Source organism: Chroicocephalus ridibundus, chromosome 3, assembly GCF_963924245.1.
Source record: "Chroicocephalus ridibundus chromosome 3, bChrRid1.1, whole genome shotgun sequence".
In the NCBI taxonomy this organism is placed as follows: domain Eukaryota; kingdom Metazoa; phylum Chordata; class Aves; order Charadriiformes; family Laridae; genus Chroicocephalus; species Chroicocephalus ridibundus.
This window is the reverse complement of record NC_086286.1, coordinates 81,015,676-81,042,004: the sequence shown is the minus strand read 5'-3', so window position 1 is coordinate 81,042,004 and position 26,329 is coordinate 81,015,676. Positions and strand designations below refer to the sequence as shown.

General features: G+C 39.2%; 1 protein-coding gene across 4 annotated transcripts in view; it reads left to right on the top strand.

Moving 5' to 3' along the window:
- The window catches only part of LIN28B (lin-28 homolog B), a 96,377-nt gene that overhangs the window by 17,283 nt on the left and 52,765 nt on the right, over positions 1-26,329 (top strand). The gene's annotated exons all lie outside the window — the stretch shown is intronic.

Here is a 26,329-nt window from a genome sequence, read left to right as displayed (position 1 = left end):
AATTTCAGTAAATAAGGTCGTTAGATTGTGCTTAGTTTCTGTGGCCAGATAATGTTGTTTCTTCCTATCTTACTCCTTGGTTAGAAACTTCTCCTGTGCTTTTTATTTATTTTCAAATGCCACATTTTCTTTTTATCTAGGTTTATCATTTGGCACCAGACTCATCAGGAGCAGATATGCCTTTCCTTGGAAACTGATTAAAATTAAGCTTGCAAAAGGATAAATAAATGTCGGGTTTTGTACAGATAACATTTGAATACAATTTTAGATACTTTTCTTGTAAACCTTGAATTGCTTTTTAAAAGCTCATCTGAGATTAGTTAGTGAAATTAAGACATAATTATAGCGTTATTTTGCAGTAATTCAGACCTGAGAGCGTCCCTGTGGTGATACGCTGAAGCATGTGTGTGGTTTGGTTGCTTGATTTTTAAGTATTCTTTACTGGGGGGGGGGGAAGAAGTAACGATTAAGGAATCGGATCAAAAGCAGGGTCTGTGTAAGCTGTTTGTGAGAGAAGACGTGCGTGGCTGTTGTTTTTATTTTTAAACATAGCAGCATTCGTGTTTTGTACGTGGAAACTGGTATGAATACCTCCATGCAAAGGAGTTTCAGATGCAACATACGTAGAAAACGATAAAAGTTAAGGGAACTTTTCCCAAGGTCTGTAGCGTGGTTTGTGAAGCAGGAGCGTGTGTGGACCTTCCCTGGTCCTTCTGTTAGTCTCCAGTTGCAAGAACGCTATTTTGAATTTCACCCGTCTTCTCTGTGAGCAGAGAACAGCAGAGCCCTATCAGGTAAAGAGACCATTTTGGGTTTGGCCAGGGCCATGTTAGGGAGGCAAAAAGGCATCTTGACTTTTTACGTGGTTGTCCATTTTCTATGACGTTGTCAATGACGGGGGCAGGGGGGTGTTCCATGATTATATAGTGATTCCCTTTTAATGTTCCTTTTGGTGGCCCGGCCATATTTTGTGGTAACCTTCATCAGGCTTTTTTAAAGAATACCCTTTTCATTAGGTGAATGAAAAGGTGACTGAAATTTAGAGTACTGCTGCTGTGGCATGTTGCCTTTGCTCCTTGCGGTGTTGGAGTGGATTTCTGATCGTGCTGTACCCTATACCTAAGGGCCTGGACATCAATATTACCTGTTTGCAGTTGGAATTATGTACAAAGTGTGGAATCCAATAATGAACTTATTAAATTCTTACATTTCCTGCTTTGTACTGGCATATGAGGTGCCCCTCTCTTTGCTGCTGCTTTTTCTTTTTAGAACTGAATGAATGAGTTACTTATCAAAGGAGGAGCATTCTTCCTCCTATTTTTCTCCCTTTCTTCCCTTCTTTGTACCTTTTAAAGTAATGAACTTGCTCTTTACAGTTCTGTAAATTTACTTTATGGATAAAAAAACCCTTTTTCTTCATCTAATTTTGTGTTAATACATGTAATTCTTTTTGCTTCACAAATAATAGAAGACAAACATTTGAAGCATAGAAGTGGTGTTGATAAAAAAAAAGCATTTGGAAACAAAAGATATTCTTAGAGCTGTGGAAATAGAGAAGTGTTGAACTGCATGATAACGTGATACATTTAAGTAATACTAGACAAGGTGTGCTGTTCCGTAATGGAAAATAGTCATAGAAAATAATAACAAAGTATGTGGTAAATTTGTAAGTCATTACTCAGCTGTGGCCCCTAAAGGAGGGGACAAGAAGGAAATGTTAGACATGTTTGTTTACACTTCAATAATTTACAATTTATCGATATCCTTAGGTTTCTAAGATACATCACAGTGTAAAATGCAATGAAAAATAGCATGTTTAATTGCACATAAACTGTGCAATGTGTGCCTCAGTCACTTTTAGTATTACTTAGATTTCTTACTGAGTGAATTTATTAGTATTCTGTAATGGATTGCTCTTACAACAAAGAAAATACATTTCTCAGCTTTTTCTTTCTGATGAAATCTAGGATATACATAAACTTTATGGTGGAATGAATCTTCTTTCCATCAGTCAAAGGCAGAATTTTTGTCTTTAATGGGGAGAAGCAGTAACTATTTCATTTCAGAGTACATTTTGGATAATTTATATCGCTATATAGAATGCTTTGTGTTAGCTGACTAGCTGACCAGTGGTAACAGTAGCAGCCAGAGCATAAGAATGTCTTTAAATCAGTAATGCTATTAACAGTGCTGCTTGTACAGCAGAGTCTGTCGTCTGAACAGCGATTAGGCACTATTCCTATTAGCTTCGTTAATTTGAAAAATTTAGTCATGTGAAAAGGTCTTTTCAAGGCAAAGATGTTTATTAATCTCTTGAAACAAAATATTGCTGTTCAAAACTGCTCTGAAAACACTTCATCATTTATTTAAGTTGTGTGCATATTTAAGATGCATACATTCAGTTGTTCTACAATGTTTGTAGCTACTGGTATCATTGTATAGAATCAGACAGTCTAAGCAGAGGAAAGAAGTTTGTATCTTATTTATCCAAGTCCTGTCAAAGCTAGCTTGAACCCTGCAATGATATTTTTACTTCCTTATCTTACCTTTGCTTGGTGAGGTTATGCCCAGTTTATGAGATCTTGCTATGAGCAAAAACTTACTGGATGTGGAGTCAAAATTCTTGTAATAGTTTAAGCTCATTATACCTAGACTTTTGCTCTTGCAATAAATAATTTTGCTTTCTTCTTTGGAGTTCCCCCTTGGTTGTGTGCAGATTGTAGTTATGTTTTCTGAAGTCAGTGCTTCACTAATTGTATATATCGATATGTTTTTAGAGGGTGGTGCTTTTGTTTGGACTTTTCTTCCCCTTCATCCAATGAAAGTTCTGTTCATGAAACAGCTGCAGTATTGAGCTTTTCACTTTACCTTTTAAGTCCTTCCTTCAGCACTAATCGTTTTGATTGATCTTCTCTGAACTACCTTCAGGTTGTTCTTACCCATCTGGTGATGAAGTACCTAGAGCTAGATGCATTATTTAAGGTAGAAACACATCAGCCATTATATACGTGCATCTGTGTGTGTGTGTACAATGTAAATAGGCTACACTTATAAACATCTACACTCTTGTCCTTTTTTAGCTTTATTCTGATACAGCTTATATCTTTAAGTCGTGTGTTTGAGTCATTCAGTGTCATATAACAATTACAAGTCCTAAAAACTATTTAATTTTTTGAAGACAAGCCATGCCCAGTGCAGCAATGTGCCTAGTCCACCGGGTTTTGGGTTTTTTTACAAAAAAATGAAGAGTGGCAGTATTAGTCCCGTATAACTTTGTTAAATCCAAGGAATGTGCACCTTCCTGAATTTGGCTCAGTATTGTCATTTGGACTTTTAATAGGTCAGCATAGAACGAATAATATCGTTTGCTTCTCTTTTATGATGTGAGTTCTGCACGTAGTTATGTGCGAATAGCTCCTGTTAAATTTTAGAAAAAGATCTATTCGTCAAGGGTAAAACAGACTGGAGAGGCAAAGTGAGTGAAACCTTTTGTGATGGCCATGAGAAAAGGCTTTCACTGCTAAGGACTAAGATGACCTCAAGCTTCCATAAAATCAGATAAATGGATGATTGTTAAAATTTTTTTGCATGTTCAAAATTGTACACACTACTTTGACACGTACAGCTTTTTTAGATGCTGGCAGTAAGGCAAAAATGCTCTGGATTTATTTTTTGCAGACATTTTGTATGGACTATGTTAGAAACATGTCTGTTTTCCTTTGCTTAGCACGAAGCCCAGATGTTAAAGATGATAATGAAGAACGGGGTGCTGGATGTAAATAGATGCAATTAAATGCATGTTTGTGAATATCAAGGGTTATCATTTTATGTTCTGTTTCTGAGTAATCTGGTCTTTCAGGATGAGATGGGTTGCTCAGTTTAGATGATGTTTGTTGGGACCTGGCTCCATATCGAAATTCTTACTGTGTTAAGGGATTGATAGAGGATTTCTGAACTGGGACCTTAAACATGATCCTTCTTTGGGATCCTCTTTTATGAGATGGGGAGAGGAAGGAAGGGAGGAGCAGCGTGCAGGAGTTGGTGTATTTTGTTTTCTCTTTCCATTAAAAGGAACACGGTTTGAAGTTTTTCACTTTCATCTGAACTTTCTTACTGTTGCTGCTAGTTACTCTTATTACAAGATTTGATAAAAATGGAAGAGTGCCCTTTTTCTCTCATTGAGTCCTTCTGCACTGCACTATTGTTTCTGTATTATAAATTATGTTCGTATTCTTGCAAGTACCTATAACAAAAGAAGGAGGGAAGATTACTAAGATTATTTGGTTATGATTGTAAACAGAAGAATAAATGGAAAATTAGACATGTGAACAGCATCCGAAACATCTTTCCCCTTAATTTGACCTGATCGTCCTTTTTGATGATGAGTTAGGTGCGTATTCTTTAAATTCCTAGTATTTTAGGCACAGTTGAACAACTTTTTCTAGGATAAAGTTGGGCATGGCATGATACGCTGAATGCTGATTTTCTTATGTGACACTTGTGATCCTGTGCTTTCGCAAGGATACCTTCATTCATCTAGCGCATTTTTTACATTACTGCATTATTAGGAGCCTGTAAAAAGCTACTTAATTGTTCAGGATAACTGGAAGTTCTGGCCAAGCAAGTGGGATCAATATTACACTGCACCTTATTGTTAAATATGGCACAGCGATGCCCATTTGAAGTACAGAAGTCTCCGTGCAGGACTGTGCTGTTACAAACTTGTCATCTTTGACTTCTACTGGGGACCAGGCAAGCCCACTCCTAATCAAAACAAAAGTGGCTAGCAGGATTTAGAGAGGGAAGCTGAGGAAGGAAGCGAATGGGGAGTAAACATGTGTCTGCACTGAGCATGTGTGTCAGAGATCCAGCAGAGATCAGACCTTTGCTAAATATGTGGGTGTCAAAGTGTGCTTGGCAGCCTCAACCCGTGTAGAATCTGTAATGGGTAACAGCTGGAGACCCAAAGCCAAGCTTTGGCACTCTCCAGTTGTGTTGGGGCATATAGAGAAAATTGATTTTGAATTATGGGGACCATGGATTTGTGGTATGGAGTGGTACAGCCTGTTTTTTGTTGTTGTTTTCTTTTTTTTTTTTAATGTGTTTTGGCTACTAATTAGGCCCAGTCCTACATTTCAAGTCCTACCTATAGACACACAGACAGATGGCAAAATACTGAGCTTGACGGTTTAAGATGGTTGTCTAAAAAAACTTGTAATTTGGTGTTTAGGTTATGGAGCCACCATCTGTGGAAATACCTCCCAGGTTTCATCAATTTACATCTAAACCCAATGTTATAGTGCATTTTTATCGATAGACGTATGTAGTATTTAAATGAATGGCAAGTCCCATTAAACGTAAATGGTGTTGAACCAGATCAGATTTTGCTGAAGAAGTTTAAAACTTAAAGATTGACAAGTAAAAATCACAAGTGGCCCAAAAACAGAGGCCTGCAATGGGACTATTTTGTCTTAAGAGAGATTTCCCTCTTTGGCAGAGCAGTAAGTACACCCTTTCCAGAGCATACTATCCTCCTTTTCTCCAAGACTGAGGAAATTGTGCACAGGGGTTGGGATACTGTGAGGAAGAGGATATTTTGTCTGGGGCACAAACATAAGATATCAAAGCAGATACATGAACCAAAGCTAAAAGGAAATGAATTGTCAAATTGGGAAAAAATGTTGTTATTGTTGCTTGTCCTGGTTTGCAACGACATTACTGAGGTAGTAAGTATATCTAGACCCATCCAGAGTTTTGTTTTAGACTCTTTACAAAGTATACTCCCATGCAAATATTGTTTAATTAATCTTCCTTATGTAACCCATCTCAGTAGAGGCCTGACATCTTTCCCCAATAATTATCAACAGAAGCAAAATTAGGCTCATCAGTTTCTACAAAGGTGTATAAAAGTGACTGTAAAGACATAATTTAAGATCCTAAGAATCTAGAAACCGGACGGTAAAGCCTCTAGAAACTGGAGGGTAAAGACCGTTTATTGTGTTTCTTAAACTAATACAAAGAAATCAGGATGTACTGCTTATGTTTTTTGTTCCCTGTATTTAAGGGTGCTTTTTTTTCCCCTGTTGTTAAATCAGCTGTAAGTTATCATGACTGATGGAAAAGTATTACGCATCGCTCTCTCTAAGGGACAGTGCTCAGGACAGGTCTGGGCTAGCTTTTGCTTGCCGGGTATCACTGGTGAAAGCAGTGAATCCTTCAATTGCTTCTACATCAGCAGAGTATCAGTAAACACTTCTGCGTGGAAGGTGGGGAAGTGCTTCTGGTTGCTTGAGCATGCTTAGTTGGAGAAATTGTTGTCCAAGCCTTTCTTTCCTCAGATTTTTCTGGCTGGCCTTGACTTAAAATGGGGGGTTAACTCACTGGGAGATGGCTAGAGGAAATTCCGGGTCCCCACTCCAGAGATGGCTCAGCTGCTTGAGGAGCAGCTGTGGAAACTGCTGCAAGTTTCACAGACCACTGTATTAAGGAAAACTGGCACTGATTTTGATTTTTTTTTTTTAATTTATTTTTTTTCCCCCCTAACATGCAAAGCTGTAACATGCAGCAGGTTAGCAGCTGCTCTGCAAGCAGCTGAGTTGGCTTTGCAGCAGCAGTGTGGGGAACAGGTGGAGGTTGAAACTCCTACAAGCCACCCTTCTTGGTGGGAGTCCCACAGCCGTGATTTTACTTTTGCGTTTGGCAGCAGTGGTGCCGCTTAAGTGAGCTTCAAGAGCTTTGATAGCACTCTCCCCCATTGAGCTAGCTAGCATAAGTGTTTGTGAAGCGGCTGCATGGCAAACCCAGCTGGGGAAACTTTGGGGTTCGTATCTGATTTTTTATAATTTTTCATATGGGAGGAACCCCATGTTCCCCACAAATAAGGGTGGACAGTGCTGGCACTGTGAAAGGGCAGCCAAGGATGCAAACAAGGAGCTGCCAGGGTGTGAGTTGAAGGTATGGGAGGAAAACAGAGCTGGAAGCTGTCACAGAAATGTGAATGAAGCTGCAGTCTCCGCTGGTGCAAAGTGGCAGAATAATGGTGTTACCTTCAGCTGGGGATGGGGAGATAACAGAAGTGTTAGTGACTTTTCAAGAAAAAGGGCACTTGTGGGTGGTGGAATGAGTGCAAGCATCTGAGCTCTCCTTGGAAGTGGAATGTTTGAGGAACCTTTTTTGGGTTACGCGTCAGTTCAATCTTATATGTTTCTTTTTTTTTTTTTTATTCATTACAATTAAGCTGTGGCATTGAAATATTTTGAATTGCAGTTTTAAAACAGCACTATTTATAAAACAAAAGCAAAAAATCAGAAGGAATTTTCGATTCATCAGAACAATCTGTGTTTCTTACTTCTACAGAACAGAAGTAAGTATATTTACAGGGCATGTTCACAATAATTTGGATATATCTTTTAGCAGATAGGGAGAGCTTAGAGAAATTTGTGGATAACCTGAAAAATATAGCTCCCTGATTATTCCATATGTATAACCTTTAAAATGTATCGATGCGTTTAATTTTCAAAGTTATTTGTCTGAAAGTATGTAGAATATTCTATTACCAGTGCAGGAGCCAAGAAAATCCCATGGATACGTTGCATTCCAAAGTTGTAACCTTGTGCTAGAATTCAATTTTTTGGAAGGAGGGAGGCTGAAAGGTTTTTTTTGGTTTTGTTAGCACCATACGTTAGTATTTTCACCTGTTAAAATCTGAGTGAACGCGTGTATAATCAATATTTGGAGTGTATGAATTTGTCTACAAAATCAAAGTAATATGCCATGACTACTACCAATCTTATGATGCTCTGTTAGAAAACGCTAATGTTATTACATTCATAAGTGTGTGCTTCTCACGAACATAGCTGATAGTGGCTTTCCCATCAAAGATAATTCCCAGAGAGGCCCTCTTCTAATTAGTCATGGTAATTTATAGGTATGCAGTGTAGAGGGATTTTTCTTTTTCCTAGATTGCTTTTATTATAGTGTCACTTGAGGCTACTTTAACATTTGTGTTATAACTTTGTTTATGGTTATATAAATACATGCACCAAAATAATCCCTGGACTGATACTGAGAGTAAAAACGAGAGCCCTTGTGTACTTTTAGTAGACTAGAATAAACATGGACTTGTATTTTTTCAAAGTACAGGTGTCTTTAAAATCTCTTAATAGTGCACGTGTGCTATAATTTTAAAAATGTTTTATTTCATTTTACAACTGTGTTTTGCAAGCTAGTAATCAAAATCTTGGTTGGTTTTATGGGCTATTTGTAATAATACAATCTTAGTGGAAATACGGGGTTTTAAAAAGCCTCTGTTGACCATGTGTAGTAATTTCTGAATATTCTTAGACTCGTTATATTGGAAATGAAAGAAATATATAAAAGTTTTCATCTAGAATTTACCTAATAGACCCAAGCTGACTTCTGTAAACTTGGGAGTAGTTGAGGGCTTAACCCATGTATTTAATAGATATATATTGCTGTCTTACCCTGTTTAATTACAGACAGCTTGAGAATTAGCCATTGTTGACACTGAAGTGGAATAAGATCAAAGAATTATTCACAAACCTGTTTGCTACCCTCTCCCCCCAATATTAAAAACAATAGTACATCAAGTGAATGGGAAGTTGAGAATTATTTCAACCGTAAACAAAAACTCCTCCTTAATGTACTGAAACCATGACATCTTTTCTTTTCCTGCGGATATTACAGATCTGATGGGCCAAACTACGCTCAATCTTTTCACGTGACATGGTCTCACTGATTTGTGAAACTTGCTCAATAAACTAGACAGCATTAGGAGTGGATTTTAAGTCACTTATATGAATGTTCTTACTGGAAGTATGTAGTTCACGTCCTTTTGGTTTTGTAGGTGTGCTTTTCGTGGTCAAAAACTTGAGGGCTGTGTTGTGGCCTGATTTCCCACTGGTGTTCCCGGTACAGTGCCTAAAATGTAGAGTAGTAAACTAGGGCTTGGGTCATTGCTGCTTAATTGAAAGTTAACTTAAAATGATACAACTTAACATGAAGTCAACGCATCAACTTCACAGTTATGTAATTTGTATATACTTTTCACAATATGCTACCTTTTTTGGTACCGTGAGTGTATAATTTTTAACGTCTTACCTAAATTCACCTGACCACTAATCTGCCAGGCTGCCTTGATGCAAAAGCTCTTGAGCTGATGATGATGTGGGTTGTGTTTTTGTTTTTTTTTATCTTCCTGTTGAAAAATTGCTCAGCCCCAAATCATTCCCTCACAGGAGGAAAGAGGTGTAGAAGTGGTATGTGAAATCCTCACGATGTGAAAAAGACGCCTCTCCATGGGTGCAGGCAGGTTCTGCTGAAGGGGAATGAAGTTCATCCTTGCACTGAAAGCACGTTGGGATCTTGAACGGTTAGTTATTGAGTAATGTAGAGCCAGTTTGGGCCACCTGTACCGGGCCTTTGATTTCCGGTAGGGGTAATAGGATGTGTGGTAGGTGTTAGGAAAAGTGAAAAACTTTGTAACTGCAGTATCGTGTGTTCACGAGGGGAAGGATGGGAACCCTTCTGGCAGAGTCCTTCATGACCTGCCTTTCTCCCCGGCCCGTTACGGGGAGGGGGAAAGTAGCTGAACCCTCTGTCCAGACAGGAGGGGATGGGCAGTTTACAGATTTGGAGGCCTCAAATATTTGTAAATGCAGTTAGTAAAAAAAAAAAAATACCCATTTCGCCACAGTGTTTAAAAGTTCTTCACTACAGTAATTAACTTCTTATTTGTTTGTCTGCTTCATTGTTTGGTTTTGGGACAGTGTGTGCATGTGTGTTCGTTCAAGTGTGTTACATTTCTAATGGTTGTTTTATATGAATCAGTCACATTTGTTTCATGTTTTCATGTAGCGTGTTTTACAAAAACTGGAAATGTAGGGAGGAATTTAACCCCGTAAGGAATGCATGGTTTCTTGCGTAGGGGTGTGTGTGGCTGTAGCACGCACACGGATTTTAACTAACAGGACATTCAGGGCATCCTGGTCATTGTGCGTGACTCTGGTTTAGAAACTATTGCAACTAGAAACAAAGATAAAAGTAAAATAATTTTTAAAGGCATTCCTAATTGGCTTCAGAAATTAGTGATAATTGTTAAAGACAGACATTACTTATAAGGTGGTTGATCTGGATGTGAAGGAGGTGCACGAATAAACAGTCATCAGAAATGCAAAGTTCTCTATAAAAAAACCTCTTTGTGTCACCATTAACTTTAAAGGACTAGTCACAAAGCGAGGACTGTGGGATTGAACTGTAAATGATAAGGGAGAAAAATATTTTAAAGGTGCCTTGTCAAGATGAAAATCATATTCAAGACTTTCAGGCAGAAATATAGTACAGCTGAAGATAAAATCTTTGCGTAGACTAATTGGAATAGGATTTTGTTAGCATTAATTCACGCTATTGCAAACTCTTAATGCAGCAGTAAATACCACATCTTTCACTAAGGCGTGCTTCATTCTCCTGCGCTATAGTCTCTTACCTACACGGAGAAAGTTGGCTATTAGATTCTCCTTTTAGCAATGCCTTCTTTTCCTCAAGAATTAAAAAAAAATAATTACTAAATATTCTGAAATCTGATCTATCAGATTTGAAAATGTTTAAAGTTATTTAAATTCAAAACTTTCTGATTCAGAGGGTTCCTTTAAATTTGATCTATGTCTACATTGCCTTCAGTAAAGACAATGACTTCTGTAAAAAAAGAAAACCGCACTTTCCATTTTATATGATGTCTTTGCATTTAATGACTATATAACATTTTTGCAAGATAGTAAATACTTTTCAAAATTAATCTGCAGCCTGCTTTGAGCAACAAAATCTCTTTATGTTTAATAATGTAATGGTAGATTCGGTTTCCCCGAAGAATTTTTATTCATCTTCATTAATTTCTTTTCATTAAGCAATTACAAAGTTTTAAAAATGGCAGATTATTTCATTTTTGTAATATAGTAGCTTCTTTTTTACTGACAATTATTGATAGTTTATCGGAAAGTGATAGCCCATTCCATGCTTATGTGGGTTTATTGCTATTCTTTTTCACACAGATAGTACTTCTTCCTTCAGTGTTCCTTTCTCTAACTGGTGACAACTCTAAATGGACCAAGATTAGACTGTTAAAATGGCTACAGTTGTAGTACTGTCCTTTTGCCAAAGATTAATTATTTTAGTGTTCATTATTCGATAGTATACTCAATGTTTAACATTTTCTATGATTAGAAAAATGATTAGAAAACTATTAATATAGTTTTTTTTCATATGGGAAACAGTAATTGGTTTTAATTATATATAAAGGAATACTATGCTTTTGTAATGTGTTTTTCTTTTATCCATATGTAATTTAGTATTTATTCTCTATTGATAGTATGTCCATTACACGGAGCTAAACCAGCACTGACCACAATAGGTGTCATGAAATGCAACTATATAGTATATTATATTCTCCTGAGGTAATTGGTATAAAATGATTGATTTTTGTTCTAATATTTCTGGTTTTAGGATGATGAATATAATCTATTTATTAAATTCTTAAAAACTGGTAAACCTTAGCTTAGTTTCTGTTTTCTCCATCCTTTTGACCGGCATTTAAAAAGTACGGTGTATTTTAGCTACACTTCCAGGACCAAATGTTACTAAGAGAAGAAATGTTGAGCCAGGTGATCTCAGTGAAACGGGGATCAAGATGTTTCAGTGGGTATGCACAATTTCTCTCAAGGACTTTTTTCTGATAGTTTCATTTGCAAGCTTAGATTTAAAACAGAAAAGTTTGATTAAATAAACATAAGGGGGTTTTGTGTATATCAACTATCATTCGGTGTATTTGTCTTCACGTTGTTTGCAAGTCTTTCGCAATCTTTAAAATGCCCCTAAAAGTAATTATATTACAGTGTTATTCCTATGAACTTATCATATATGAATGTTCATCTAAATTTCTTGCATCAACATTCAGCTGAACCATATACCTTGAGAGAAATGTGACCCCTCTGTATTTACATCTTATGTGGCAGAAGATACTCCCTTGGCTTCCTTTGTTCATTTTCACCGGGGTCTTCATTAGTTTAAGCGTAGGTTGGCCATTTTGTGGACAAGTTTGAAATTCCTGGCATTTCAGGTCTAAAAGAGGACTAACTTGGCAGATAATTATTTACTGATATGTAAGAGAATAAAAACGTGTACTGCTCTGTAGTTTTCTCCACTTAAGTTAACGTGTGGAAAGTTTAGTATGCCTTTTTTACTATGGGCTTTTTTTGTTGCTGTTTAATTCCAACAGTTTAACAAAGTTAATCTGAATTTGTACATCTTGCTAGCACGTTGTTCTTCTGGGCACGCTCACATCTCATTGCCAATTATTTTAAGATGATGGGACAAAAAAAGCAAATAATTTATTTTTATTAAAAGTCTGTGTGGAAGTAAATCAAATGTTAAGGATACGTGCTAAATGTATACGAAAGACAGTAATCCTTATTCCTTTAAAAACTGGTTTGTTGAAAAGTACTAATTACATTATTGTAAAATAATCTTGACACATTTATTAGACAAAATATTTTCTTGTCAAAACCGGATGCTCAGATTTTGAAATGTCTGGTTCCCACGAATTTGACTAATTCTATAAAGAGCTTTCTGGTAACAATGTTGCTATAAAATGTTACCATTAAAAAACTACATTCGAGCATTAATAAATTAAATTAGAAAAAATAGTTTAGACATTATGCAAATAAAAAAAAACACAATGAAAATATTAACCGTTAGTTAATACAGGATTTCTTAAATACTTGCATACAAGTCTTGTTTTCATCTTCTACAGTGTTCATGCCTATTTCGGGAAATACATTTAACGATGTAGCTCAGTTTGGATTCTGCTGCATAAAGGAACGGCAGAGACCGATGCTAATTGTCACAGTGGTTTTTATGTTTGTCAGTCCCCCTTTTGGATCAGCGCATTGCGAAATCATGTAATTAGTATCTAGAAGGGGCCAAAAGTAAAGATTCTGTGTCTTAATTTTTCCACTTGCCGACAAGATTTGACAGATACTGACTTCTCTGCCGTGGCCACGGTTGGCATGGATGGAGGAAAACCTCTGGTTTGCAAAGGATAAGCTGCGATTTTTCCTGTATAAATGTTGTGTTTATTGTAAATTGGTAATATTCAAGTGGGTGCAGGTTGCTTCTAATATAAAAGTTGCCTGGGGCTGCTGTGGTAACGAAGGGTGTGCAGGATCAATGCTGTTAGCACCTCTCGGCGTGTAAAACATGCACGAATGGAAGAATTGCTGCAAAATTGTTGTTGGTTTTGTTCTTAGGCCTGTTTTTTATCGAAGATCATCACTGTGAACGTAAACAACAGCAAAACATTGCCACCATGCTGTACAAACTATCTGGAATCCTGTTCTCGGTGACAAATTTATAAAATGTAGATGAATTGGTCAGTTGACGTAAGGACAGGTGATCCTGTTCCGCTCTTTTTCATGCCGGTGGCAAAACAGGCGGGAATGCCGGGGGGGGTTATATTTGTAACGTAGCAGCATAAACCCAAGCCACAGCCTAAAGGATTTAGGTGGGCAGTCGGGTATTTGAAAGCGAGGTACGCCGCCGTTCGGGGTTTATTTTTTTTCCAGCAGCCCGCGCACCTGGCCGCGCAGGGATCCGCCGCCGGGGGGGTGAGAGGACAGGAGTGAGAGGGGTGGCCGTGCTGCGGCCGGGCGGGAGGGGTCGTCGGCCCTTTGTAACCCGGGTGGTCAGGTACGGCCCAGGGAAGCGATTGATGCGAAAGATTCAAAGACGTATTACTCTGTTAATATGGTTTAAATTGTTTGGTGTTCGTTCTTATTTTCTTTTTCTTTTTTTTTTTTTTTTTTTTAAAAAAGGCACGCAGTGCAAAACTGGAAATGCTGGTTAGTGTCTTTGAGAATCAAAATAATGATGCATCAAAAATAGATCTCCAAGGGTCCGGCCCGTCGGCGGGGGCAGCACTGCTGAACAGGTTCATGGGTTTAGCGCTGGGCCGCCTCTTGCCAGCAGTAAAACCCCAACTTGCCACCCGCCGGAGCGCCAGGGCCCTGCCCTGCGGATGGGCGCCACTTCCCGTGCTGCAGGAACAATTCGCCACCAGCCACGGAGCGCATTACAGCACATGCGAATTAAAGAACGGGCAAATAAATACCAGCGCGCTCAAAAACGCTGCCGTTTCCCCCGGAGGCTTGTTCCTATTTATGCCCAGGCGTAGCGCCATGGTAGCATCTGCTTGTACAGGGGGCAGTCAAAAGACGTGAGCGCTTGTAGGCTGAGCCGGGGTTAAAACAAGGACCCAACGCTTCGCTCTCATCTCGGTGCCCCGCGCAGGGACCCGGGCCGCGGGACCAGGGTGGCCGCAGCAGGCCCCAGGCCCGCGGCCGGAGCAGGGGCTGCCCATCAAGATGGCGGCGGGGCGGGCGGCCCGGCCTGGCCCGGCGGAGGCGGCCGCGCCGCGGCCCCGGGCTCTCGTTACGGTGAGCCGCGGCCCAGGGCCGCTTTTCGGCAGACCCCGGGGAGGGCTGAGGGCGGCCCATGCCACCCTTTGTTCTGCGGCGGCGGGGTCCTGCCCCTTCCTCCGCCCCCCGGGAGGACGAGGCGGGCGCGGGCAGGCCAAGGCTGAGGCGGCCGGCACACGTGGGCGGCCCGGTCGGGCCCGCTGGCGGCGGCGGGGCTTCTCGAAGCACGGCGCCTGCCCTGCTACACCTTTGGTTATGACGGGGTTGAAGACATGTAGCCCCCGAAAGGATCCCCCCAACCCCACAGGGTTAGCTCGGGGCGGGCTGGGGGGGAAGCGCTGCCTCGCTCGCCGGGCGGTCGGTGGCCGCTGGGGCTCCTGAGGAGGCTCGGGCCGGGGCGAGCCGCCCACCCAGCCCCATGCCCGGCCTGGCAGCTCGGCCCGGCGGGAACGGCGGTAGAGGCGTGACAATGGAGGGGTTGCAGAGCCTGGGGATGGCGGTGGTGAGGTCTTTCTCCCTCCGCGTTAAAAACGGCTTCCAACCCAAATTCAGCATCTTTTTAAGGAGCATATGAAACCTGAGCTCAGTGTTGCATTTGTTGTTTGCTTCGTTGACGCTTAGAGTAAAAAGAATACTGGGTGGAGAGTTAAATGTGGGTATGAGAAAGCTAGACATTTGGTGATTTTCTTAGACATCGCAGTAAATAGCTAGACTTCCTCTTTTCATGATCAAGCAAAACATGCTGCTGAATAACACACTGTGTTGAAATAGTCATATTTACAGAAATATTTGTACTTTTCAAAATTATTACATTTTTACCAACAACCAGTATTTTTTCTTAAACTTGCTAGAACTTTGCAGCCATGTTCTACGTCATCGCTTACAATTTCTCTTTAACTTCTGAGTGTTGTAACATGACAACACAAAGAAAGGCTTTGCAAAATATTCAGGAGAATTATCTGCTTTTGTTTGTTTTGAAGGAGAACACAGTCCTTCATGCTAAAAAGTCACTCAAAAAGATTAATGATTGTAGGATTCCAATCTTGCAAACACCTCTTCTTTAAAGTAAGAACTAGTCGCGTAAATAAGCGTTTCAAGATTAGGACCTTAAATATGTGACTTTTATAACTATTCACCCCTTAAAAATGGTCTTCTGCTTTAGTCTGGCCTTGGGCAAAGTTCTGTGTGGACTCAATTGGATTTTTTATTTTTTTTTCTTGTGTAAGAACTGTAGTTTCACTACTTAAATACTTTTTACGTTGAGGAACGGATTGATAGTATTAGCTTTTTTCTTTTTTAAAAACAAAAATGAAGTATGTGCATATATATATATATACACAGTTTGTATACAATATGTGAAATATATGTATTTCTTCCACAACAACAGTTCTGCTGCAAAGGAAATAAAATCAAGCGGTCTTTAATAACGCTGGTCTCAATATGTTGATTTTTCCATCTATGTGGGTGAGTTGTGTAAAGCAGTTTTACAAGTTCTCTGACTGTAGTTTATAATAGTATAATTAGAACCAAGTTTTTTTACGTTTGAAAATATAAAATGCACTTCTAGGTAGTGCATGGTGTGCAATGATTCACCCCTCAGGGACAGTCTCTCCTATGAGAGGGGTTTGGTGCAGTGCCACTCACTATGATACATTTGTGTCAGTCGCTCCTTCCTTCCGTATCAGTGTCCAGCTCACTGGAATCTCATAGTTTTTTTTCTGATAACATTTTTACTTGCAAACGATTTTTTAGATGCGTATGTTACGAAGTGAATTTGTACCAACAGAACCCTAAGGTTGCTGTGGTTGGTTCAAAGTAGTGGAGGGATTAAAGGCTGCTTTACTTGTCTTGTTAGCTTCATATAGGTGACGTGCTTTTTGAAAGTGTTTGTCAAGAAGTATTTCACATCTCAAGTACAGATAACTTTGTCTCAGGTTTTCTGTAGTTTTAATTAATTCACGTATGCTGTCTGGCTGCAGATTTTCAGTTAAACTTAGGGTTGTTTTACTGTACGTGTCAGATATGTGGAATATTTAGATAATGTTTCCTTGGGTCTGGCAACTTATTTTAACCTTTCTGTGTAAAAAGTCTTTGCCTTTTTTTCTTTTTTAAGGTTAACGTTAAATGTTGCTTTTACAATCCCAAGTGGTAGAAATGCTTTTCAAAAATCAGCAATCTCGGAGAGCCCAATAATTGTCACTCCATACACCCCTGCTTTAATGGCATTTTGGTTGATACGTACCAAACTTTTTATTGCTGGTTTTGTGGGCCCCAGAATTATGCTGCATGGTTATTTTTAAATTAAGTAAGCATCTCTATAAATATTGATGAAAAAATTGTTTGCTAAAGATGTTATACCACACTAAGTTTTGGGTTTTGTTTTCCTGGAGAAAATCCTTGCTTGTTTTAACCCCGCAGTTTCATTATTGCCTTAAACCACCTAACTGTAGATTTGAGCTAGAAGAGGCAATCCCACCTACCCCTTCCTCCACCCTGGCATCATGTTCCCACCTGGACTCAGTGTCAGTTCTGCTGCCTTATAGCTGCAGGAGGAGTTACAATCAGCTCTTTGAGCTGAAAACTAGTAACGTATTTTGCATGTTTGAACTTCATTTGTATCAGCAAGATCGTAGGACACGCATGAAAATTGGAGCTAACTTGAGGAGAACGGCGGAATCATGCAGCCTGAGGAAATGCAGAATGCAACCACGCCGTTTGGTGTCAGGACAGTGGTAGAGTGTCATTTTCAAGGAACTGAGCCGAAGTGAAATGGGAGGTCTTGTTCCCTGAACTTCTCTTCGTTCTCATGGATTAAACTTGCTAGCTAGGAAAAAATGGCAGAGCAAGACTTTGCACAACTGCATGTCACAGAACCTCTGTCTTCGTTGGCGTACGCTTATCGTGACTGCACTTTATATCAGTGCTGTGCTTGGTGTGGCATTCATTTCCGTAGAAAGAGATGCTAACAGTCCAGTCCTGCAAATAGTGGATGTATCTATTTCTGTAACTTTTGTAAAAATAGAAATATTTGGGAATGAGTTTTCCATTGCCATTGGCGACATTTAATTTGTGACTGCCCTGCTGGTGAGTAACTAGAAAGGTATATTTGAACTGTCTCCTTTGCCTGGCACACCTTTGACTTAATGTTACAGGAGGATCAAGTTAAGCTTTCTTGAAGAGTCTCCATGATTTAAACTTTCTTAGCAGACCCTATGTAATGTATAATTAGCTGAACGCAGTGGCTACTTTGACTAAGGTTCAGGGCCAACCAGTACTACATCAAATAAGCCATAAATAACCTCTCTCCTGGTGCTTTGCTTCAAAGCAGGCTGTAGCAGTAATTTTTGTTTGTCTTTTAAGGACACTTGAAAAATATTTTCACAGAAATAAACCACTGAAGTGTCCTGAAAGAACCAAGAAGTGTTTGTAAAGAAACACTTCTCCTCATGCATGTACTTGTCCTTCATGGTATTGGTTCAGTGCTGCAAAGCGCTGGTTACCTGTGCCATACTTCTGAACTCTGCAGAGTTAAGAAGTCACTTGGACTTCATTGGTCTTTGACGATCGAGGTCCCAAAGTGAGCTCTGTGCGGGACTCCCTTGCGCAGCAACTTGCAGGACGGGCTCTTAGTTTGTCTGAGAGCAGGTAGGACTGAATTCTGTCTGTGCAGCATCAGTGAAATTACACTGAGTGCTACATGTGCATAACCTAGGCAGATTTAGTAGATGCATTGAAAATTTTGAGGCCTGGTTGCTGCTATTTTAATATAAAGTCAGAAGGATGTTGTAGCTAATAAAATGCAGGAGTGATTTTCTTGAAATTGTTTATTGGCACAAGTTGTGCTGTGTCTGGCCAAAGTGTACCACAGGTATTACAGTATGTTGCCACTGTAAATTACAGCACACCAATGTACAGAAACTGAAGGAGCCTTTATTTATATATATTTTTAATACATATATATAAAAATAAATACGTATAATTTCTGGCAGGGGTGGGTAGCCTCGTGCAGCTAAGGATGGGCAGAGTGGGAGTGTAAGAGATCTGGTAGCTCTTCAGGGCACTGCTGACAGTCTGTACTGGGCAGGTTCAGTGTGGTTTGGGAGAAACTGCTGTGTGTGGCTATTTTTACTTGAGAAAAAAATATGTCCTGAAATTTTGGGAAATACTTCTCTTATACAGATAGACTGATAAATGGAGCCTATCCAGTAGCAAAGCTCTATGTTTAATAGCATTTGATCAGGATCATCACAATAAAGTTGTCTTTCATATATAAAATTATATGTGGCTTGAATTTGTAGCCGTTCTTTCTGTAAATGCATCTAGATATTTATTTTGGAAAGAAAAAGTGCCAAATGGCACTAAAAATATTCTTTTCAACTGCAACGTGTAACTGTGAAGAAATCATTACACTTTTCAGTAACCTTCATATATTGCATAGATTGATGGTTGATTAAAGTAATTTGACACTTCCTTTTGCAAACAATGATTTGTGTGCCTTGTGCACTGATATTTATGTACATGGTCTATACAGATCATGACTGTACACAACTGTCTTAATATAAGATTGACCAAAGTAGATATGTCTGTTTCTGGCACACAGATAAGAATAAGAAGATATCAATACTGGGTATATTATAACAAACTAGATTATTTGGCACATTATTCTAGCAAAGACTTAAGTGAACAAAATACCATTTATCTTTATTTGTAGGTTGTTCTTCAGGTCATTATTGGTTTCCAAATTTCAGGTAGTTATAATAAGTTACCATGGTGACATTAACAGTAAGCAATTTATCTTTTTTTTTCAGTGGTTGGGGGAAGGTGTGTTGCAAACAAATGTAAAATTTAGTGTAAGAAAGAGCAAGCTCCATGTGAGAAAATATTTTTAAAGGGAGTATTAGCTGTGAAAGTGATCTTTGAAAAACAACTATAAAATGTAAATTTCATTTCCATTTGAAGGTATTTGCACAGACAGGATTTTCTTTATTTTACAAAATGAAACAATATCTACCTTTTCTGAGCAAAAAGAAATTTCTAATTTCACAAAGAGGAAACTTTATAAACTGTTTTCTCTCCCATCAGCTTAAGATTTGTGGGGCAGCATTTTACCATAAGCTCTTGATTTCTGTATAAATAGGATATAGCTTAAAGTAAATAAATAATTTCAGAATTGTCCCTGGAAATTTGGGGAGGTTGACCAAGGAGGTTTTTCTTTTAACACCTTTTTTATAATTCTGAAGTAGCGTTAAGGAAACACTACTTTGGGAGAGCTGAACAAAATGCAGTGTTCGCTGTAGGCATTTCTGCTGGCTTTCCTTTATCTTCAGCGGGTGCCCCTCCTCCATTTTGTTTTCCTTTTTCACAAGTTTTCTGGTTGTGCTCTCTCTTGACCCCACTGTGTGAGCTTGTAGCCACACAGGACACTGGTAAGATCAGAGAATACCACTGTTGGATTAAAACGTGAGTGCACAAATCAGGAAAAAGACTGCAAAGGCAGCAAAAGGAAAGCGAAAGTCTACTGTTTTGTCTGTAAAATAATGCCATAGTCATATGCCGGGGCTTGAGGTTTTGCACAGATTGTTTGACATTTAATATTGAAAGATAACACTACTATTTGTAAAAAATGTTTAAATAGATTTCGTTAAGCTCTGTTTTTTTATTGTGATTTGTTAGCACAATTCAGAAAAAATAAGAGTAGTTAAAAGCACTCTCAATCTAAAAAGGCAAGTAGGCACCAAATAGAATAATAATGGTTTTCTGCATTTCAAACAAGTTTTCCTAAGATAAACGCTTGGAAACCTTGAGGCACAACTTAAATATTAATTGGTCCTTACAAATGAATACCTTTTCTTTATTCCTAAGAAACAACATCTCTCTAATCTGTGCATAAATATACTTTTCATTCAGAAGTTGACCTTAACTTGGTGTTTTGTAATAATGATATTTTAAAACCTTGTATTAACATATTAAGCATATTTCTTGGCATGAGTATTCTGGGTTCAGTGTTCTGTAGAACATTTCAGAATATATTAATTTGCAGAATATAAGCAGAAAATATTGTACTTTTGTGATAAAGTATGCTTATACCTGGCTACTTTAGTAGATTATGAAGCTATTAAAAGTGTTTAGAAAGTACTTCTTTGACAAACATAAGAAACCTACATTATTCTTGTCCTTACATCTCCAAAGTCATATCCATCTTTATTTGGATTTTTATCTTCCCTTTGATAGGGTTTTAGCCCTACCATTTGCTAACCATGGCATACACCTGAACACCAGGGAATGTATTCTGCAGTTGGTATTACGTTTTCTGTGTTTATCAGTCATGATTCTCCACGTACAACAAGGGGAGGCATTCAGAAGTTTTGTGAAATAGGTACAGTATCTGTTTCTAGAATCTCCTGAATATTGTGTTTAGTGACTTTAAATAGTCTTTTAAGAGAAAATACATGTTGCATTAGTTTGCTATTTTTCTGTATCTGTGGGTCTGCTTTTTACCCATATGACTATGGATTCAGTTTCTTGGCAACTGCTTGTTGATTATATTAAAAAGTTGTGCAGAGATTTCCATCAGGATCCAGAGATGAGAGAGGACTGCTGCTGAGCTGTGCTCACAGATACCAGGACACAGGTTTTTACTTAAATTAAGGCATGGGCCAGGTAAATGTACTTACTGCAGTCACCTGCCTTATCAATAGCAGAAAGTCACTCTTATTAACTGAACCAGTATTACTCACTTTTAAGACTGCATCTTATGATAAATAAACCAGGGTCAGGAGCAGGCTGAGGCAGTGGAGCGTGATTCTCCATGCTGTGTGAGAGGTAGTGTGTCATCATTTATTTTTTTTTTTTCTCCCCACAGCACCTGCTGCTGCATCTGGCACATCTGGCCGAAAGGGCATGTGCTGGTTGGTGGCATCGCTCTGGCCAGCAGTCTGAGCATAGCTACCCTGTCTTTTGGGGACGGGGCAGAGATGGGGAAGGAAAGAATTGTGTCAGATGGATGTTAAATTATGCTGTGCCACCTTGCTTCAGAGCCGGGGAATTCTGCCTGAGCTATTTAATTAGCAACATATACATAGCCTGAGATGCAGAGGGGTGGAGAGGCAGGAGAGAATTGGAGATGGTGGAGCATATGTGGCTGCCAGCAGATGTAGTCAGGAGCCCGTGAATCACAATGTTTGCTGTAACGGTAAAATTTTTGTAACACACAGTTTTGTTGATTTTTTTTTTTTTTTTTAATTTTCTATTATTCATTTTCTCCTCACCTTTCTGTTTAATAATAACAGATTGCAAAGACAGGTATTTTTGTTTCCTTCCCAGAAGGATTAGGCCATAGTAAATTTTTAAAAGATGAGAGGCCCTACAGTGGGTGGGTAAACGCACACAGCGGTTAGTTTGTACCTGGTTAAGGACAGCTTTGCATTAGGTCTGCCCCGTGCAAGTGGGATAGAGGCGTTGGGCAGCAGCATGGTTTTGTGCTGTGTTGAACCACTGGTGAAAGTGTCCTCATCTACGTACCGTTTAATGTGATGGAGTGAAGTATTTGTGCCATGTGGGAGGTAACAGCAATTCACTGAGCACACGTGCAAATGCCATGTGTGGATGCACTGACTCATGTTAATGTAATTACCTCATTGTAATTGAGTTAAGTACAATTGATTTAACAGTAGTGAAGATGAGCCCACAGTTACAGTCTAAAATGTGAGTTCATGTTTGATTGTCAGGGTTACTGATTCTTGCAGGAGGCTGAAAATTTTCTTCGTAATACACTGAATGAAGAATGTGCTTAACTTTAGCCACATCCACAGTCTGAGTGGAACTTACCCAGGGTGGTAGTTTTCGTTTCCTTGCATATATTCTCCAAACACTGTGTGAGCTATCATCAGTAATACAATACTGATGTAGAAATATCTTTTCATGTCACTTAATTGCTTTTTGGGGGATCTCATGGCAATAATTTTTAAAGCCATGTGGTTCACTGCTCTGCAAGCTCAATCTTTTCTCAGAAATTTTTTTCATTCCTGCTTTATATTAATTCCCAGTTACTAAGAAGCTCAGCTGTTTACCCAGACTTACTCCAACAGTAGTTGCCATCTCTAATTCAGTATGTTAGCATTTACTAATACATGATTTTGGAGGCAATGGATGTATCAACCGCAGTGTGAAGATGATATGAGAAACAGGCTGAAAAAAATTAGTATCCTGATTGGCTCATCAGCTAATGAGCTTATTAGATAATGAGTTGTATACATTTGTTATATTATGTTAATACAAATAGATTTACTTCCCAGGGAAGTTCTTTTCACTTTGAATTGATTTTTCTTTTTTGTATAGAGGAGAAGTCTGTACTGGCCTTTGTAGTTATTGATAAAAAGGTTTTGTCACAAATTCCAAGTTTTCCGTGAAGAGTTCATCTGCGTACCTCTGAGCTCTGACCATAGTAGTGTGTGACTTCCCACAAAGAAAAATACTTTGAAATTACTATTATTTACTAAACTTCATGTATCTTTTAAAGGTTTAGGTGACTGATACTCTCAGGGTCCGATGTGGCATTGTGGTTTAGCCCATTTAGGTTAGCTGCATCGGGAGGAGCAGTCTTACCTGCTTTGCTCTTTCTGCACCAGCCCAGGCTCCAGCATGAGTCAGTTCAGCAGCTAAGACTGTTTTAAAGGCAAAACAAACAAACACACGCACCCCAAAACCCCACGCTTTTTTTGTGGAATTGATTTTGTGCTGGCTTAGCTACCTAAACTAGTGATGACTCAGATGAATGCCAGACCTGGTACACAGGGTGGAGGAAGGAATCTGCAGCTGGACATAGTGGAAGGGAGCTGCTCCCTTTTCCTGAAAAAGCCATCATTTAAATTAAAAGTGACGGTAATGAGTTTATATGAGTAATTCTTAAAGTTTAGTCTTAAGAATTTTAGTAATTCTTAAATTTGTCATTCCAGAAATACTTAGTTTCTGAAAAATTTAAGTGAAGTGGAGCAGAAAACAATGGGGGGGGAACCAAAATATGACATGCAATTGTAAGTACAGGTTGTTACAGCATAAAACATAATTAGTATATGTTATGAATCTAAGCACATTATTAAGCATATTAACATTTCTTTATTAGACATTCCAGTTAAGTCTTGAAGTTGAAGCATGTTAAGGAAGGTAAAAATATTCCTGACGTTTAGATAATGTATGATTGAGTCAAAAGGTTTTCAAGACTTGGGGGCAGGTTGTATCAGAAATAACGTAGGTGTTTGATGTAGAAAAAGGAATATGAAACAGATGTAACAAATGTTTTTATGTATAACAGGTTGTTAATGCATTGTGGTGAGTGAGTTTTTCAAATTTCAGAAAAACACCATTGATGGCCATCTATCTAGTAGTGAATGCTTTTAACTCTGAGACTTGGTGAGTGAAGCTCCTGTTGGTTTGGCTGAGTTTTACCCTAGTTTGAAGCAGAAGGCATTTTGACCAGTGAAAAAAGATCCGCTATTCCTATGAAGTCAAGGGCTCGAACACCTATGGTTGTTCAAACATCAGCAACTGTAACTGAGACCAAGCCTTATCTGAATCTTTGTATAGACAAAATTAATGTTTCTGCCTTTATATCTTATGCTCGGGGTGGGCAGGAGGCAGAAAACCAAAGGGACCAGTGCAAGGCGGAGAATCTGCGTGTTGAAATAAACTAGTGACATTTGCAGTGCAAGCAACCTAGACTTCCAGCTAGCAAGCTCTGGGCTCCGTGTATACAGAAACTTTTAACAATACTCAAAACCCTGTCCTCCGAGCAAAATTTTTGCCCCAAAACCAGGGAAGTATCACGTGTTACAGGTACTGAGGCAAGCTGCCTTGCCATCCCAAGCCAGCCTCTCCAGGGCTGAAGCTGCAACCCAGCTGCCTCCTGGCCCCGAGTCATCTTGTCTCGTGTGGAAGGATCCTGTGATGCTCTTGCTCAGTGTCAGTCCCAGCAAGAGCAAGTGGGCTCATAAGGTGCCGTTTCATTCCCTTAAGAGCAGTGATGTGGTAATCAGCGACCAGAAGTTACCTTCCAACAGTATATATTTTTTATAGAACAAAAAGCAACAGAGAGAAAAGGATCTTAAAAGCCATAAGCCAGAGAGCATGTGAATGAAGTGCTATGCTGCGTAATCTCCTGGGCTAAGTAATGCCCAGTTTCTGCAGACAGCTGTGGTGGGGTCCTTTTGGGCCAGTCCATCTTTCCAGTTTCTCAACAGCGACCCTGCCCTTTCCATTGAGAAGGGCCTTTCTAACTCTTCAGTGTTTCTTTTTCATTTCCAAGTGGAGTATTCACGTTACTTCATCCTGGATCCTAGCATTTGTCCAAATGGTTGCTGTTTTGCTGGGCTGTTCTTATGCGGAGCGCTGCTGGAGAGCTTTCTGTTGCTGCCCTGACCATGTGCTTACTTGACTGATCCTGCGTAGCTGGTTCTGTGTCCCTTTCGCCAAAAAACAAATGACTTTGCTACTGGTTTTGATTTTATATGTGATATGATACAGAACGAGAGCCTATCAGGCAATGAAAAATGGATTGGATAAGTGTATTATTTCCCAGGAGCGATACCTGGTGGCTTAGGTGTCTGTCAGTACATGCACAGTATGTTTTCTTTGATGGGAAAGAAAAGGTTTTAGATGCCTATTTTCCTTCTGGGCCCTTTGGAAGACAGGGCAGAGGGATTGTTAGTTTTTAAAAACTGTATCCAAGGGACAGCAGTCAATCCCCATTTTTACTCTCTAAGAAAGCTTTTCATTCACTTTAGGTTATGTCATTTGAGGAAAAAATGGGTCTAAAACTGTGCTGGGGTATCTGATGGTTTGTATTTCTTTAACTCTTTTCTACATCAACAGCTGAACTGAAAATATGAACACTTTGCTGATACAAACTCATTCTTGCACCTTCAGCTGTTTCTAGTTTTAGTTGCTTGCAGGAGGGAAGCCTGAGGTCTTGAGTTGGTGGAGAATTGTGCATCTCCCCGCTCCATACCTGTTTTTATGGTGTCTCTTTTCTATGCATTTGAATGTCCTAACTCTGTCAGAAGCTGTCCCCGCCCTCCCTTTTAAGTTTCCCATGCTTGTTTTTAGCCTCAGGGGCTTAATTCTCTGGAAACACCAACGGTGATTAATCAAGCTAATTTGTGGTAACTTAAACCCAAACGATCTGACTTTTAATTTTGTGTAGTCTTGACTTTCTATTTTCTTGTTAACATTTTTTTGGAATTTCTTATCTTAAAAGTACCTTGCCTGTCTACATAACAGACATTTATGCACCTGATTATTCTGAAGAGTATTCCTGTGTCCACAGAACAAAGCCAGCTGTAAGAAATCCCGTATGGTATATGAACTTCAGAGACTTCACAGGTGACTGATCATGAACATAATCTTATGCTTTTTTGCATTCTTAAAATAACTATTCACATGATGTAATGGTCATATCTAAGTGGTCTGGGAGGTGCAGAAGTGCTGCGTAGCTATAAAGAAAAAAGCTGTTTTACTAATTTGTCCTTCAGATCCATTGAATTGAAGTGGTATGTGTTTAAGAAAGTGAGATAGATTATGTAGGATTGGCCTGAAAATGATTCACATCTGTTCACCTGAACAGATGCAGGGAAGTCTCCTAAGTTTTGTGTTGGGTGGTGTGGTTTTTCCGCCCTATGTCTCTGTCCACAAGCACACTTTGCCCTCGAGCAGAAAGTTTACTGAGCCTACGTGGTCCTGTAGACCATGTTACTTACCTGTATCTCGGAAGAGGCGGTTGTTCGTCTCTTGTAACTGTTCTATGTGAATTTTTCCCTGGGGTGCGGAAGCACACTCTGAGTACACTTCAA